The sequence below is a fragment of the Pleurodeles waltl genome, chromosome 9, assembly GCF_031143425.1.
Source record: "Pleurodeles waltl isolate 20211129_DDA chromosome 9, aPleWal1.hap1.20221129, whole genome shotgun sequence".
Taxonomy (NCBI): domain Eukaryota; kingdom Metazoa; phylum Chordata; class Amphibia; order Caudata; family Salamandridae; genus Pleurodeles; species Pleurodeles waltl.
Window position 1 is genome coordinate 432,527,343 of NC_090448.1, and position 18,702 is coordinate 432,546,044.

Consider the following 18,702-nt stretch of genomic DNA (forward strand, 5'->3'; position numbering starts at 1 on the left):
TTGGTAGAAATTCAACTTGAGAAGCAACCGTCTGACTGTGAAATTTCGCACATGTCTGTGACACAAAATCTCATCGGAAGTCCTCCTAGAGGGCAGATATCGTGCTAGAGGAGGCCACATTTACACTTTCTCGCCAGCTTACATTTCTGTAGCATTGCGGGAGAAAAAATTCCACCATGTGGCGATTGGAGGAATTTAGACAAACTCCATGTTACAAAAATAATGCTGATTCGCCAAATTCCCCAAGCAGAAGGACATTTTCTGCCTCAGCCCTGGTACTTTATTAAGCATTTAACATATTTGTCTATATATCCATTTACTTAGTTGAGTTCTGCAGTAGAATAAGTTCACCAAATCTTCACTACAGCAAGTTCGCCAAGAATACAGGTAGAAAATACATGCATACATGTAATTATGTGTCAGATCTCTCTTGTCATCTAGCTGGTCTTCCTTTATGGGAAAGCTTGTCCAATTCTTCTCCTTCAAACTTATTGCTATTTGTAAAGGTGTGGTACACATATCATTGATTTATTTAGCAATTGCTGATTCTGATCTGTGTTCTTTTCCTGCATATTTACGAATGGGGAGTAGAGGGGAATCAAGACCCACTCAAGGCTTCCCATCTTATGTGTTATTTTGAGATAATTAAGGTAACTTTAATTTCCGCACTCGCCATGCACAGCTAGTTACTCCACATGATATATAATTGATGATATATTCTATGCCATCTTTCATATTCTCATTGCAATATTTGCAATAAAACCATTGATGAGACAACTGTGCATGGCGAGGGCGCAAATTATAGTTACCATAGGGCATAAGTTTTAGTTACTTGAAAGAACTCTAAATATAACTGCTGAATTCCTATGGTTTTGTACCAGTAAATTCAGAAACTAACTATAATGTCGCTGTAACCTTTGTTTTTTTCAGTGGATTTCTATGATTTTTGTAAGGTATAGTAATTTTCATTGCTATTCGTGAAACCAACCACAGCAGAATACAGCCTTTGGCTGTGCATGGTGACTGTTGGCCACGGGGCCCGGCCTGTGGCCAGGTCCTGATACCAACCCTCTATAAACACCCAACCTTACACTGTGCACAGCCTTCTCCTGTGTGCAGTAGGGGTTGCCCGCAGGGGCTAGCCTGCAGCCAGTCCCTGCATCCAACCCCCATACCCACCCAACCCGATGCTGTGCACGACCCTTTGCCCATGTACGGCAGAAGTTGGCCTTGGCCCCACTGGCTGTGAGAATAGGTGTGAGAGGCTGTATCTGGGGGTAGAAGTGGCTGTCAGAGTGTCTCTCTGGGTGTGAGAGTGCAGTCATCAGTGTTTTAGCGGGTGCATTAGTTTATGCGCAGGTCTATGAGTAGGTGCATCAGGGTGTCAGTGGGTCTGTGAGTGGGTGTCTAATGGTCTGACTGGGGCTATGAGTGAGTGCATGAGGGTCTGAGTGGCTCTGTAAGTAGGTGCATGTGTTTCTGAGTGGTCTGTGAATGGGTGCGTGAGCGTCTGAGTGGGTCTGTGAATGGGTGCATAAGTGTGTGAGTGGGTGTGTGAGTGGGAAAGTTGATTGAAAGAGAGACAGAGGCAGTAAAAGAAAGTAGGAGGGCGAGAGATATAGTTTTTTAGGCTTTGATGTCTGATATACTTACAATGAGTTATTTGTTCCCAATTTAAAATAAATAATGTATATGTTTTTTTTAAATATAATATTTTTAAATGAGTCCAGAAGGACGCGAACCTCCAAAGCTGAATGTGAAGGTCTGTGACCCTCACACTGAGCTATGGGAATTTTTTTTATCTTTATTTGTTTTCAGCCTTTTACGGGCTATCTGGGAATGAGAGGGATGCCTCAAGTGCTCCCCCATGGTCCCTTCTTATTTATTTATTATTTATTTTGTAATTTGTTTTTTAAAGCCCATTACAGGCTATCTGGCACTGTGCCAATGCTTCAGCAAGCAGGGAGCTGCTTGCAGAGCTGCTCTCTGCTTGCCAGAGCATTTCAGAGACAAAAGCTTTGGATTTTGACAGCAGGACCTGCTTTACAGGTCCCGCTTTCAAAACCCAAAGTGTTTGCTGTGGCTTGACTGCAGCTTCAAACCTGCAGCCAAGCCACATCAAACAGCTGTGGGCACCCCCGGGACATAACAGGAGCCTGCCCTGTGGGGTGGTGGTCCCAGGGCCATCAGTGGCTCCCAGAGGGGAGACGGGCACCCCCCCACGAGAAGATAGACCCAGTGGGTGGTGGTTCCCAGGGCTTGGGTGTCCCAAAAGGACCCCCTTTTAAAAAAAAATATTTGCCCCAGGGGGTGATGGTCCCTGGGGCAGTGGGGAGTCCGCAAGCGCCCCGCATAAATAATACTGAAAGCCCTGGGGAGGTGTCAATCCCCAGGGCATTTGATGGGGCCGCGTGCCCCTTTGCAATTTTACAAATGAAAGCCCGGGGGAGGTGGTGGTTCTCAGGTCAGTGGGGGGACCACGGGCCCCCCCTGCATTTGTAAGAATGGGGTAAGAGTGGGGACTGCCACCTCCCCAGGGCAGTGGGGTGCTGCCCCCCCCACAGAAATAATAATGAAAGCCCTGGGGTGGTGACAGTCCCCAGGGTAGCGGGGGCTGCTGCCCCTGCATTTTCACAGATGAAAGCCCTGGGGAGGTAGCGATCTCCAGGGTAGCGGGGGGGGCATGGCCCCCCACTTATATTAAAATGAAAGCTCCAAGGAGGTGGTGGTGCCTGGGGCTGTGGGAGGGTCCCTCACTCAACATTTTTAATTTCCCTGGAAACTGGCCCAAATGGGGGCCTATAAAAAACAAGAGCAGGATACTGCGCTTGTTTTTTTTATATATATGCAGCGAATATCGTGATTTCGCAGGAACAAAATTATTTTAAAAAATGATGAGGTGTCAGGGTGTCTCTACCCTGGCCCCTTTTATGTTTTTTTCTGACTTTTTATCTGGGTGTCGGCTCAAGCTGAGTCCCAAGATGTCTGCCAACACTTCCTGGTTTGAAGCGTTGGCAGCTAATCGGAGCTGTCAATTTCCCTGCACAAGCTCACTATGTTCGCAAATACTTTGCGGCCTGCGATATACAAATGTAAATTTCCCTAAATTTCTCAAAAACTACTGAACAGATTTACACCAATTAACAAAAAGCACAATCTGCATACCAACAGCTAGCTTTCTGCCAAATTTGGTATGATTACGTCCAGTGGTTGGGGCTGTAGACGTGTTGACTGATCCAATAGGAATTAAAATGGGAAATGCAATGTTTTTTTAGACCCCTTTTTCTCGCTCCTGCTTGACGGATCACAGCAAAACTTTCCATGGCTGCCAAGAATCACCGGGCCACCTTGTTTGAAGAATTTTGTGAAGATTCATCAAACAGCACCAAAGATATAGGCAAATAAAAAAATCACTTTTTCTATGAAAACATGGTCCTAATTATAACAGCTTACTGGCGACCACCAGTAGGAAATATATATATATCAGCACAAAACATCCAACCAACAGGCAAAAAAGACAGGCACTCCAAAATGTGTGCAAAATATGTGCTGTTTATTGCAGCAGATTCAATTCGTACCGACGTGTTTCGGCTCAACAATTTTTTCTGAAGGAGAGCAAGCCGCATCATCCATGGAAATATATGCAGACAAGCAAACAACACTGACAAAATACTATGCGACATGCATGGTAACAACCACTTGATACACAAGATATATCAAAAAGAGCATTACATTCATCAATTCGTCAATGTTATAGCCACAAAAATTACAGAAATTGAAATAAAAATGCCTCAATTAAACTAACATTTTAAATAGATATTTATTCATCGCAATCTTTCCATAACCATAGGAAAAATCCCTCTCAAATCACAAAAAGTTGAAACAAATGGCAAGAGGCCCCTAAGTCATTTGGGGTGGCCGAGTATATTGTGGAGCTCCCCATTTTATCAAATCACTGACTAATGAAGTGTGAAAAAGTAATCAACCAACAATCCAAAATTAATCAATTGACTCAAATTGTGCTACTATACATAAATGTGCTCACAAGGGAGAGAGTGAAACCATATCACCCCTATCTCTTTAAGTATGTTTGTATGCACATAAATTTGAAGTGACTGATGATTCACAAATCAGATAAAAATACTACAGCACAATCAAATCCTTTTGGAGGTCATTACTAAAAACTCATAATGGAGAAAAACCATCATTGCAGTCTAGTTCATCAGCTACCTCATGGACAGAAAACATCTCACAGTAAATACTGTGTAGTTTTTCTAAATGTTACTGATACTTGAGAGAGAGAGAGAAGGGAGATGTTCAATCCACAAGTAGATCTAGGCCCATATTTATACTTTTTTAGCGCCGCATTTGCGTACTTTTGTGACGCAAAAGCGGCGCAAACTTACAATATACAATTGTATTTTGTAAGTTTGCGCTGTTTTTGTGGCAAAAAGTGGCGCAAACGTGGCGCTAAAAAAGTATAAATATGGGCCCTAGTTTCTCGTCCTTTTTCAACACTGGGGATATTTGGTATGAAGGTCCAGGATATACCTGGACTTAAGCTGCTTCAATTGCCTTGCTCTTTTACCACCTCCGAAGCTCCTGTTAATCTGTCTACTGCAAAGAAATTTAATTTAGACACATCACATTTATATTCTTGTGAAAAATGCCTGGCCACAGGATAAGTAAAATCCAAGTTCCTAATAGCATGTTGATGTTCTCAAAATATGTTTTTTCAATGGAAAGATCATACTTACAACATACATATGAATGCAAAGACACTGCCGGACATAAATACAGAAATCTGATGTACAACGTAAGAATAGGCCAATCTTTCTTACATGGCCATTAGAGGGGGAATACCCTGAGGTGTAAGATATGTGTCTGCAGGCCTTGCATTGTCCACATTTGAAGAATCCCCTGGACTTAGGTAACCAAGTATCATCCTTATGGATCCTAGTGTGGTAATTATGGGCCAGAGTTAGAGATTTGTTGATGGATTACTCCATCACAATTGGGGTGGATATCCCATCTGATGTACTCTAAATCCCATAGGATAGAATTAGGTTTAGAGTTTGGCAGACAGGATAGCCATCACTTTTGTGATGGAGTAACCCAATCGCTGAGTTCTAAATCAGGCCCCTTGTGTCAAAATGTCACCTAATGATTTGCCACTTCCATATCTACTCTATGTTTTTAATGGTAATCCAGGGCCTATGACTGTGTCATTTCTCAGGATAGACCACTGTTTATTCATCAAACTTTTTATTTTTTTGTGGGAATGCATTGTAGGGGGTAATTGTAGGAAAGTACCATCTTTCTTGGCATGTTACCCCCATTTTTACATGTATGTCACTATGTTTTTGCCTGTCTCACTGGGATCCTGCTAGCCAGGACCCCAGTGCTCATAGTTTGTGGCGTGAATGTGTATTCCTGTGTAGTGCCTAACTGTGTCACTGAGGCTCTGCTAATCAGAACCTCAGTGCTCATGCTCTCTCTGCCTTTAAAATTGTCACTATAGGCCAGTGACCACTTTTACCAATTTCAATTGGCATTCTGGAACACCCTTATAATTCCCTAGTATATGGTACCTAGGTACCCAGGGAATTGGGGTTCCAAGAGATCCATATAGGCTGGCGCATTTCTTTTGCCACCCAAAGGGAGCGCAGACAAACCTTTAGACAGGACTGCCATTGCAGCCTGAGTGAAATAACGCACATGTTATTTCACAGCCATTTTCACTGCACTTAAGTAACTTATAAGTCACCTATATGTCTAACCTTCACTTGCTGAAGGTTAGGTGCAAAGTTACTAAGCACTAGCAAAGGTGCCCCCACATAGTTCAGGGCCATTTCCACGGACTTTGTGAGTGCGGGGACACCATTACACGCGTGCACTACATATAGGTCAATACCTATATGTAGCTTCACTATGGAAACTCCAAATATGGCCATATAACATGTGTAAGACAATGGAATTGTCCCCCTATTCCAAATCTAGTATTGGGGATCCAATTCCATGCATCCCAGGGGCTCCACTATGGACCACAGATACTGCCAAACCAGATCTCTGGGGTTTTCTCTGCAGCTACCACTGCTGCCACCCCACAGACAGGGTTCTGCCCTCCTGTGGTCTGGCTAGCTAAGTCCCAGGAAGGCAAAACAAAGAATTTTCTCTGAGAGAGGGTGTTACACCCTCTCCCTTTTGAAATTGGTGTTAAAGGCTGGAGAGGGGTAGCCTCTTTCCAGCCTCTGGAAATGCTTTTAAGGGCACATATGGTGCCCTCCTTGCATAAGCCAGTCTGCACAGGTTCGGGGAACCCCAAGTCCCTGCTCTGGCACATGACTAGACAAAGGAAAGGGGAGTGACCATCCCCTGTTCATTACCACCCCAGGGGTGGTGCCCAGAGCTCCTCCAGTGTGTCTCATACCTCTGCCATCTTGTTTCCAGAGGTGTGAGGGCACTCTCGAGGCCTCTGAGTGGGCAGTGCCAGCAGGTGACGTCAGAGACCCATCCTGATAGGTGCTTACTTGACTAGGTGGCCAATCCTCCTCTGAGGGCAATTTAGGGTCTCTCCAGAGGGCGTTCCCTCAGATAAGGACTTGCAAGAATACAGCAGTACTCCTATGCACTTCTCTCTTCGACTTCTGCCAAAGATCGACCGCTGACTGCTCCAGGATACCTGCAAAACTGCAACAAAGTAGCCAGAAGACTACCAGTGTCATTGTAGCGCCTAATCCTGCCGGCTTTCTCGACTGTTACCTGGTGGTACATGCTCTGGGGGCTGCCTGCCTTCACCCTGCACTGGAAGCCACAAACAAATCTCCCGTAGGTCAACGGAATCTTCCCCCTGCTACAGCAGGCACCATACTTCAGCTTCACCGGTACTCTGGGACCCCTCTCATCCTGATGAGCATGACCCCTGGAACACAGGTGGAGGACCCAAGTGACCCAGACTGTCCAGTGGTCCAACTGTCCAAATTTGGAGGAGGTAAGTCCTTGCCTCCCCTCTCCAAACAGTAATCCTGTGAACCGCAGCTACAAGGGCTTCTGTGCACATTTCCAAGAAATCCTGCATGCAGAGCCGAGCCTAGTTCCCAAGCACTCTGTCCTGCGATGCTCAGCTCCCTGGGTGGATCTCCGGTGTCGTGGGACTTCTCTTTGCAGTGTTGAGATGACCGCCGTGTTCAGACTTCTTGTACCCATGTTTAAGGACTTCTGTGGGTGTTTCCTGCTTGAGCATGGGCTCTCTACATTGCTGAGGGCCCCCTCTGTCTCCTCTCCCAAGTAGCGATATTCTGGTCCTCCCTGGGCCCGGTCAGCACCCTTTTTCTTTAAACGCAACTCTTGCAGCTAGCAACGCTTGTTTGCTGTATTTGCCAAAGAATCAACTCTGCGTCCTCCAGCACGCCGTGGGACACCTTCTGCATGAATAAAAACTTCCTACCTCCTTTCGTTGTTGCAGAATCTTCAGCTTCTTCCAACCGGAGGCAGCCATTTTGCACCTTCATCTGGAATTTAGTGGGCTCCTGCCCCCCGGACACTTTTGAGACTCTTGGACTTGATCCCCTACCTTTGCAGGTCCTCAGGTCCAGGAATTTGTCTTCACTGCTTTGCAGTCTGTTGTGATCCTTGCAAAATCCTTTATCACAACTTTAGTGTGCTTCTGGGGAAATACTAGTGTTTTACTCCTACTTTCCAGGGTCTTGGGGTGGGGTATCTTTTACACTCTTAGGGCCTCATTCCGACTTTGGCTGGCGGCGGTTGCCGCCAGCCAAAGGGGAACCGCCACTTGGTCAAATGACTGCGGAGGACATTCTGGCTTTCCCGCTGGGCCGGCGGGCGCCCGCCAAAGGAGCTTCCGTTGCTCGCGGCCCAGGTGGTCTAGCACCTCCAGGGTCAGAATGAGGCCCTTAGTGTTTTCTTACATTCCCAGCATCCTTCTACGCACTACACTAGCCTAGGGGTCAATACGTGGTTTGCATTCCACTTTCTGAGTATATGGTTTGTGTTGCCCCTAGGCCTATTGCATCTAGTGTTTGCACTACTTTCTGACTGTTTTACTTACCTGATTTGGTTTGTTGTGTATATTTTGTGTATGTTACTTACCTCCTGAGGGAGTATATCCTATGAGATATTTTTGGCACATTGTCACTAAAATAAAGTACCTTTATCTTTTGTAACTATGAGTATTGTCCTTCTTATGATACAGTACCTATATATGACATGTCTCCTAATTCAGCCTTGGCTGCTCTGCTATAGCTACCTTTATCAGCCTAAGCTGCTAGAACGCTACTACTCTCTACTAATAAGGGATAACTGGAGCTGGTTCAAGGTGTAAGTTCTTTTGATACCCACTATAGGCCAGCCCAGCCTCCTAGAGTAATCAACTGTATACAATTATCCTTCAAAATCCTGTCATCATTAGGCTATAGAAGTTGACCCCTGGAAAGGACTTCTGCCTTCTTTTCGGCAGTATTCAGGACCTTACCAGTGTACCCTCTTTCTCTAAATCTTTGTTTCATCTGTGTTTTATGATTTGAAAACTCAGTTTCAGTGTTACATACTTTTTTAGTTCTCCGTATTTCCCCATGGGGGATACTGTCAATTAGATGTCTTGAATGGTAACTTCTTTAATGTGTACACTATTTCCTGCTGTTTCCTTGCAATTTGTAAAGCTTTCCATTTTCCACCCATAACTTCACATCAAGAAAATCAATTTCGGCAGTACTCATTCTAGTGGTGAACCTCAAATTAAAAAGGTTTTCATTTAGCTTTTCAAAAAAATACTATGCTTCATCTTGGAAAGCATTCCAGAATATAAATAAATCATCGATGTATTTGGTACAAAATAATGACATGCTGGGTGTATTTCCAATTATCCTCCGCCCAGGGCACTTGCTCTTCCCGCCAGCTCATCACGAGAATCATGAAGCTGGGGGCAAGATTTCTTTTTCCAACAAAGCATTCTCTGTTTTAGAGTCACAGTACCTGTATTAAAGTTCGCTGCTCCACTGGCATTGTTCAAGCTACCACCTTCCTCCATGCCACTGAAAATGTGTTTGACTGCTTAAATCCTGACCAAGTCATTGTCAGTCAAATACACTTCCATTATTCCCGTTAGTGTGGCACACACTTGTTCCGCCCACACCAAATTGTAAATCTGCTCGGTTGTGGTCTCTGCTGCCAGTTAGTAAACCTGAATAAGGTCACAGGGAGACAGTCCACGTGAGTCAGTGCAACCATATAGACCCTTAATGCATAAAAGTTGTCAAACTCGATGGCAGCTGAAATCACGTTACTCAGAAATGCATTCCAATGCCACAGTAAGTGGTCATGTCAACCTGGTTGCTCCATGGCTGGTGCGACTTAACGCCGCAATATTAGCACAATACTGCAAAGAACAGCCACAGAAGCACTCCAAGATGTGTGAAAAATATGTGTCATTTAGTGCAGCAGATTCAATCCGTACCAACACGTTTTGGCTCAACAAGCCTTTCTCAAGGCTACCTAGTTTCCATAGATAGGACATTTTTGTTTTGCTAATAACTTTGGAAGCATTTGATGAATCTTCACAACATTTTCAAAAGTAGAACAACAGTTAGTTCAGCTGCTATCTTGAAAGTTTCGGGGTGATTTGTCAAGTGGGGGTCAAGAAAAAGGGGGAGGCCCCAAAATGTGCTTTCTTCATGTGATTCCCCCTTAGGGATTTTAGACAAGCCATTGGACAAAATTGCACCAAATTTGGCAGAAAGCTAGGTCTTGGTCCAGAAAGAACACTTTTTGTACTTTGGTGTAAATCTGTTCAGTAGTTTTGGAGATTTAAAAGAAATAAAGATTTATGTATATCTAGGAATGCAAATCCACCATGATGAATCCACAAATTCAAGCAAGGACCTGATTGGTTGACTGCAACCTGAGAGAAAAGTTGCATCTGCCATTTTGTCTATCCGGTCGCTATGGGGGGAAGATAAAAAGTGACATTAGGGGTCAGGATAGAGGTATCTTGAGCCCATAAGACTGATGAAGGGATCTCTGAGGTACCCACCATGGGCAAGGAATTGGCCAAAACCTTAGCTCTGGTACGTGAGGATCCACAGATCCACTGCGGTGCTTCGAGCAACCCCCCAGTACAAATCTGCAATGGATCTGCAGATCCAGAGCCCAATAGAAAAAATACACTCACGCATCAACCCCTGTGTGGAATTGGGTGCATGCCAGACCCTGCAGTCAACCCACGGCTGTATATGGCTGAAGGCTGTGCGTGGCATGAGGTTGGCTGCACGCAGTTTGCTGGCTGTAAGGCCAACCTCCCTCTCAGTTAAAAATATAGAAATTGACAGAAAAAGAAAGGTTACAGGGACGTTGTACTTAGGAAATAGAATTTAAAATACCTTAGAAATTCACAAAAAAAAAGGTTACAGGGAGATTATAGTTAGGTTTAGAATTTACACACTCAAAACCATAGAAATTCAGCTGCTATATCTAGAGTTATTTCAAGTTACTATAACTCATGCCATAAGGTAACTATAAGTCACGCTATCTTCATGCACTGCTGATTGGCCTGCATTTTACATCAGTCAGGATATCTTCTATGACATCATTTATAATGTTACTGTATCATTTGCAGTCAAATTATTGATGAGAAAACTGTGTATGGCGGGGGTGCAAGATATAGTTACCTTAGGGCACAAGTTATAGTTACGTGAAATACCTCTAACTATAACAGCTGAATTTCTACGGTTTTGTGTGTGTAAATTTTGAACCTAACTATGACGTCCTTGTAGCCTTTGCTTTATTAATGAATATATATATATATATATATACATATATATATATATATATATAGTTAGAATTTTGTTACCATAGGAAATGCCTTTTTTGGTTTGCTAATAACTTTGGCGCTGTTTGATTAGTCTCCACAAAACTTGCCAAAAATAACTTGTTTTTGCCTAGTTTGCGCATTGGAGAGTTTTGAGATGAGTCCTTAAGTGAGTGCTGAGGAAAAGGGGAGGTCCCCAAACAAAAAATCCCCATGCAATTTCCAGAGATGTTTCTAGGATGCGATAGCACAAAAATACTGCTGATCGGAATTTCACCAAATTTGGCAGGTACAAAGCAAGATGTTGGTCCAGGAAGCGTGCTCTTTGAGATGTTGTGTAAATCCATTTAGCAGTTTTAGAGAAACTAAGGTTCAAAATGTTTAGATATCTGGACAGTTGGTGTCCAAATATGCTGTAATTGGCCAACTTAAAGGGGACTAGTCAGTCCCGATTGGTTGGTGAAAAACTGAACAATATGGTTCGGCAGTTATTACAAGACCCAGGGACTTGGTCCCTGTGTTAAAAAAATCAGTTACAAAGTGGTCAGGGTGAGCACACCCAGACCCCAGAAAGTATGTGGGAGATCCCAAAGGTAGCTTTTATTGGCTAGCCACAACATGGATAATATGTTGTGGCAGCCGTTATAGGACTTGGGGACATAGTCCACATCAAAATGCATTGTACTAAATGGCAGGTTTTGAGGGTCACAAAAAAAGCTAATATAAAGTTGATAGCAGATCTTAGTTACAATATAAATCGTTTGATTTAGTACCATACTCATTTTAGGAACTGGGGTGTGTTCTAAAGTCATTTTACCCTGTAAAAACGCTGACCCTCTGCTGGAATTTCATTGACCATGTTTGAGAGAAACTGTTTTCTCTCATGATTTTCTCGAGGAGATTATGGAAGGTTCTCCAGAAGCTAAAATAAGAGCATATTTTCCGTAAATTCACACTATTTTTCTCAGCCATGTGAGAATAAAGTCTGGTATTCTGAGCAAAACTTGAACTTCTAACTGTATCAGCAAACTTCCAATTGATTCCTCTGTGCTCTACTGCAGCCTCCAAAAGTGTTCTTAAAAAACAATAGAGAGCTAACAGTTTTACTTATGACAAACTTGTGGCTGTCCTGAAGCCACCTTGATTGAAGTAAACCAGCAAAACTTAAAACATTTCCTTTAGAAAGGAACAAAATGAGGAGGTTCATTTTGCCATAGAAAATATGCTTAGGGGCATATTTAAGAGCCGCTAACGCCATTCCAATGCCACACTAGCATAATTTGTTAATGCTAATGTGGCGTTAGAAGGCCAAAAACACCACGCCATATTTACAAAGTGGCGCAATACATGCATTGCACCACTTTAAAACCCTTTCCTGCATTGGGGAATATTGAAGAAAAGTGGTGCTGTACACAGTGCAGCGCCACTTTTCTTGCGCCGATTAGCACCCCCTAACACCACCATGTGTGCACCGTATTTAAAATACGGCACACCATAGCGGTAGTTAGGGGACTAGCATCAGAATTTTTGGCGCTAGTCCGGAGCTTTGCAGTATTAGCGTAAAAAATGGTGATGCTAATCCTGCAAAGCTCATTGAGGCCCATTGTAATCAATGATATGCCTCCTTTTAACGCCTACTCTGATCAGGCGTTAAAAGTGCCCCAAAAAAACTAGGATCAATCCCGGATTCCCCACTTGGCAAATTGTGTGTTTCTAGGCAACTTATTTATTTCACTTTACCTTCTTTTTCTTCATTATCACATATAAGAGGACCTTGAGATACTTGACTTCAGCATGTATGCTGTACGAAACCTTCTTCTGCCAATATTTAATGAACTATATTATTGTCCATGTAAAAATACTAACCCTGGCCACCCAAAGAGTGCAGATTACAAGTGACTTGCCTCTTAGTTCACTATTGCAATTGTTGTCACTATGGGTGGAAATAAGGATGAATGCTTCTTAAATTAATGTTTGAAAAATATCACTTTAAAAAGAATACTTCTCAAGCACTGATATAATTTGATGTACTAAGATGAAACGGTTCAGCATTGTTAATGAAATGCACTTTTTGAATTTTTAAGAGAATATCATATTTTCATAGGTTTGTTGCAAGATGTCTTTAAAAGTAAAAATGTTCCTAAAGTTAAGTGATACAGGAAACCTTACTTGCTTTCTTTATGTAACTTCAATAAATTTGAAAACAAATGCTTGCCTGTTTTGTTGATGTCTTTTTAATGTTAGGGCTGATTTGGGTAAAGAGCAGCCCAATGCTGCTGTTGACCAAGGTGGGAGGGGGGGGGGCACACCTAAAAGTCAGGAGGGCCACATGTCTTATTGCATCTGACTGCACATAATGTAGGTTTATCACTGAAAGCTGGATAAGATTCTGAGCTGATTCTGGTTTTTGTTCTCCCTGACACAGAAACTGTAACACTCTCGGGGGGTGAACATAAGCCCTGAGATATCCAACATTCCAAAGCCAGAAACCCTCTTATAGTAAATCATACACAGAAGCATCACCAAGCTTGCAGACAGTTCTTTTCTGGTCAATAGTTCATTCTCTTGCAATTTCAAAAGGAATCATAGTACCCTATTGACGTTCCTAGGGGAAGAGTTTCTGGGTTGTAGGGGCTTTGCCAAACAAACTTATTTCATTAGTTTGCAAACTCAAGTGTGTTTCCCAACAGCAGTGTCCTTAATAGGGTTACAACCTGCAGAGATTTCTGACCTGAACGCATGCACTGTTTTGTGAGCAAGTCCTGATTAAGCTCTCTCTTCCAGAAAATTCAAGACATGAACAATTCCTGCCCCCATGGGATCCAGATGTCTTTCCAGAAACCAACTAGACCATCCCCTCCATGATGAGTGATATCTTCTGATTGTGTCTGGGGCTCATGCCTGCTTAATAAAGTTTGCAGTGACCTCTGAAAGTTGAATGTCTTCCCAACATCCCCTGATATCTTTGAGTTCATGACCTTCAGATGACCCTGCAGTACTAGGGACAAGAATGTCCTTGACAATCAAGTAATATATTTGGTTTCATTGGTAATGCTATCAGTAGATCCCAAGAAAGCTCCCTAAGTGTTAAGAACCAGGCTTGTGATATCCATACTGGAGTCACTAGAACTAGTGACTCTTCCTGGCTTGAGTGGAGATTCTGGTTATCATTGCGATGGGGTGAAAAGTATACTTCTGTCCCAATTATCAGTTATGAAGGAAAGGGTCTACAGCACTCGCTCTGGGATCCGGTCACCAACTGACATAGGTTGGTAGTTGAGCGTTCAACCCAGAAGCGAAGGGATCCATTTTGCAAGGTCTCCATCTGGCCATCAGGGCTTAGAAGGTTTCTCGTTCCAATTCCCAATCCCTGTTGTCCGTACTGTATCTGGTGTTCCAGTTCTCATACCTGATAAGGTAGCAAGTCCCCCTCCCAGGGTTATTTAGGGTCTCTCCTGTGGGTTTCTCTTCAGATTCTACTTGCAAGTTTCCATCAGGAATCCTCTGCAACTATTGTTTCATCCTCTGACCTCGGATCGACTGCAGATTGCTCCAAGAACTGCTGTAACAGCAACAAAGTATCCAGAAGGGCTACTTTTCCTCTGCAACTTCAGCTCCAGCCAGCAACTGCAACAGTTTACATGCTGTGCACACTCTGGGGACTCCCTGTCTTCACCCCTCACCAGAAGGACTGAAGAAATATCCGTGGAGTGACGGAGTCACTTCCCTGCTACCCGCAGGCACCTTCTAAGTCAAAGACCGGTTCTGTTGGACTCCTCTCCTGGTGACGAGCGTGCTCCTTGCAACACAGGTCATGGACCCCGTTGACACACACTGTCCTAAGGTCCTACTGTCCAAATTTGGAGGAGGTAAGAGCTTGCCTTCCCCATTTGTGACAGTACCCCTGTGCACTTTGTCATCTTCACCTCCTATTCACTATTTGCAAGAATCCTTCATGTACAGACTGGTCCATGTCCCTAGCACTCTACCCTGTGATGCTTAACTCGCTGAGTTGTCCTTCGGTGGCGTGGGACCATCTTTTGTGGTGCTGAAACAACTGCAATTTGCAAGTTCTTTGTCCCTGTGTCCTGGGACCTCCGTGGGTGCTGCCTGGTTATCTGTGGGTTCCCTCCAGTGTCGGGAGCTCCCTATGCCTCCTCAGTCTGGGTTGAGGCCCCCAGGTCCTCCTGGGTCCATGAGGCTCCACTTTGGGGAAAAACGCGACTTTGCTTGAACCAAGGTTTGTTTGACGAATCTAGTGTTGAAACTCCCCAGCATCCAACATCTCTCCATGGGACATCCATTGCATAATGTAGAAAACTGCAGCCATCTTCCTCTGGTGCATTTCTGCAGCCTTCGTTCAACCGGGGACTCTTCTTTTGCACCCTCTTGTAGGTTGGCAGTGTCTCCTGTCCTTCCTGGAACTTCTTCCGACTTCTGGACTTGGTCTCCTCTCTTTGCAGGTTTTCAGGTCCAGGAATCCACAATTTGTTGTTTGCAGTCTTGCTTGGTTTCTTGAATAACTCTAATCAAGACTTGTAGTGTGTCCCAAGGAAACTTGCAGTACTTTACTACAACTTTCCTGGGCTCTGGGGTGGGGTATTTTACTCACCTTTGTGGTTTTCCTACTCTCCAGCGATTCTTCACACACTACACTTGTCTAAGGGGGAATTCGTGATTCGCTTTCCACTTTCTTAGTATATGCTTTGTGTTGCCCCTAGACCTATTTCCCCCCATTGCATTTAGCATTTCCTATTGTTTGCACTATCCTATGTCTAATTACATACCTTATTTTGGTGTCTAGTGTATATATTGTGTATAATACTTACGTCCAGAAGGAGTATTGCCTCTAAGATATTTTTGGCTTTGTGCCACCCAAATAAACTACCTTTATTTTTGGTAACACTGAGTATTGTCTATACTTGTGTATAAGTACTGTGTAATTATAAGTGGTATTGCAAGAACTTTGCATGTCTCCTAGTTCAGTCTAAGCTGCTCTGTTATAGCTACCTCTATCAGCCTAAGCTGTATTGTTATTCTATCTTATCATATGTCCTTCTTTAGTTCTTTCTAGATATTTGATACCTTTTTCTTCTGAAGTCTCAGTGTAGCTTTTGTGGATTCTATCATAAATTCAAGAAATGACATTGTTTGCTTCGGTTTCATATCTGATATCTGTTTATTGATAATGAATCCCAAATCTTGCAGAAGAGCAATATTTGTGGTCAAGTTGGAGATCAATTGTCTGTAGCATTGGACCATCGGGAGAATGTCATCCAGTTAGATTATTAACCTGATTCCTCTCACCTGTAGGTGTTCCACTACTAGTTGAAGCAGCTTGTAAGTATATTACCTCCCTTCACTGAATTATACTCATACAGGGAGCAAAAGGAAACAGTTAAGATTCCTTCAAATCAAATCATACCTTCCAATCCCCTGCAGTCAAATGTCTCTTAGTATCCCTTCCATCTTTTAGTGACAATATACCAGCCACCTGTTGAATTCCTTTAGATTTATGACCAGCCCGAAAGCCAGGTCCTTTTTTCCACTAGGAATAGATTGATCAGGAAACCCCTTGGAAGGAGTAGTGACCTGCAAATCGCTCTCTTGTACAGCAGTTCTGTCACTTCCTTGTCTATGAGACTCATTTCTTGTGTTGAGAAACTTAGCAGTCTGAGACGGTTGGCCTGTACTATAGTCCCATAGAACACAATGTAAAAACTTGGTACCATTCCAGAAGCATTGTGTCTGTTGAGATCTCTCTCCATTTGTGTGTAAACAATCTTAGCCTCACTCCTAAGTCTTGAAGGGAAAAATAGGTTATTATTCCCAGAGTACTCTGGGCTGGCTCTTGTGCCACTCCTGCCTCCATTACCTCTTTGGATGGAAAGAAAGTGCTTGCACAGTGACCATCCTGTGAACTACTGTTCCTTTTTCACTGTCCCTACAGGAGTCTTGTTGGTATTGCCGGCCTGATTTTAGTGAGAAAACCCACCACATCAAGAAGTTTATCTTGACAGACCCTCCAGAAGCAACACATTTGTCTCAGGGTGCACATTTCTGGGTGGATTTCTGTGGTTGCTGCTACTTTCTCCTCCAAAGAAGACCTAGGACATTCTCCAACAGGTATGCCTGGACATCCTTCTCTAAGGGGCGTCTGACCCTCTTTGCCACATATTTGGCCTCTTGTTGGTATATAATACACTCTGAGATATAGTATTATATACCTACCCTGGTTCAAACATGTTCAACGGTGTTGCATCTTCCTCTGGGGTACCTGTGACATTAGGTGCAGGGCACCATGGTCTATACAACCTTGATCCTCCTCTGAGGAATCTTCCTTCATGTCTCTGTCACCCTCCCCTAATGTTGGAAATTCTCATTTAGAATTGATGTTATTAGTAGGGGTGCACATAAATCGCAGAGCTTTAATCTGCAGAATTCAGTGAAGTTACATGCAACTGCAAGATTCTGCAGAGTTCTGCCCATTCCTACTATATACACTGTAAGTGTAAACAAGGCTACTTAGCTGTTATTTATCACATGCAGTAATAAACAATACCTAAAATAAATAATAAATATTTCAAGAAGGGGGTACCTTTAAATATTTGCAGTTATATCATTAAAAATACATGGAAAATAGTTAATTTGTTTAGAACAAAGACACAATAAGCTTCCACCGGTTTGGCACCCTGCTTCACTTTGACAGCATGTGCGATGTAAGGTGCTCTTGCACATGCTCTGCACAACAGGAGACTCTACCATCACATTGGCTACAGAATGTTCTGCTCCTGTGGAATGGAGGCTCCAGCAACTCAGTGGGACTGTGACTGATAACTTGTGGAGGAACCTCAGCAGAAAAAAGACTTAACATGGCACACACTGCTGTACCCCAGCTCAACAACACCAGCCTTCCGTCCTAATTCACTAGCAATTCAAAAGTTCATATTTTTGTACTTTAAGTATACAATGAAAGAGCCTTATAAATGAATGAACGTGGCAGCAACCCCGCACACACATATTCTGCATGCACCTGATGATGAGTTTACGAAAACAGATGCATTTAAACCCTAGCTGTGGCTGGGCTGTGGTTTCCGAAGGGCAGGATCATTGTGATCATGGTTTGTCCTTACTCCAATGCTCTCTCGGGTGTACTCTCCTTCCTCCCCCACTGACTCAACTCTCTCCCATCCTTGCTGGTGGACCACCTTATCATTAATAATGTTCATTCACCTCTTACATACCAAAGGCATAGCTGTGCAACCTTCCCGCACACTGCCACACTGCCAGGTGTGCATAGACCTACTGAGCCTAAACCACGAAGAGAGGCGTGGGCCAGCATTATGCAGTGTCCCAGTCACTGGGGATTGGGTGTGTACCGGAGAACCAATCATGTGGTGCAAGAGACAAGAAAATACCATTCAAATCAGTGGAGGAAGTAAGCATCACCTTCTGTAATGTGCCACCAGACACAGTAGCAGCAACAGAAGACAGTTCAAAGTGATCAGAAAGAAGATTGGAAAAAATGTCAGCAACTTCTGATTTCAATAGTACACTTCCACCTATGAGCCCTCATTTTCTGGCATCACTAAGGTGTTGCCTACAAAAGTGGGCATGTACATAGGTATCCAAGACGTTTTGCACATCTCAATGGATGGCCATGCTACATGTATAAAAAAAGACCATAAATACAGCAAAACGTGCACCACATCCTTTCAGAATGAATGGGTCACTTGACCTCCAGTTAACACATGCAGCCTTCGATCCTGTGCGTGCTATCAGTGCACTACCAGGGGGCTCAAGAGGATTAGTGATGATTGAACAGAGTGGTGGAATTTATTTATAATTCTGTGTTATAAGAGTAACAAAGAATCAATACA

General features: G+C 43.4%; 1 protein-coding gene across 1 annotated transcript in view; it reads left to right on the forward strand.

Moving 5' to 3' along the window:
- The window catches only part of LOC138259479 (cytochrome P450 2C5-like), a 798,218-nt gene that overhangs the window by 262,053 nt on the left and 517,463 nt on the right, over positions 1 to 18,702 (forward strand). The window lies entirely within an intron of this gene.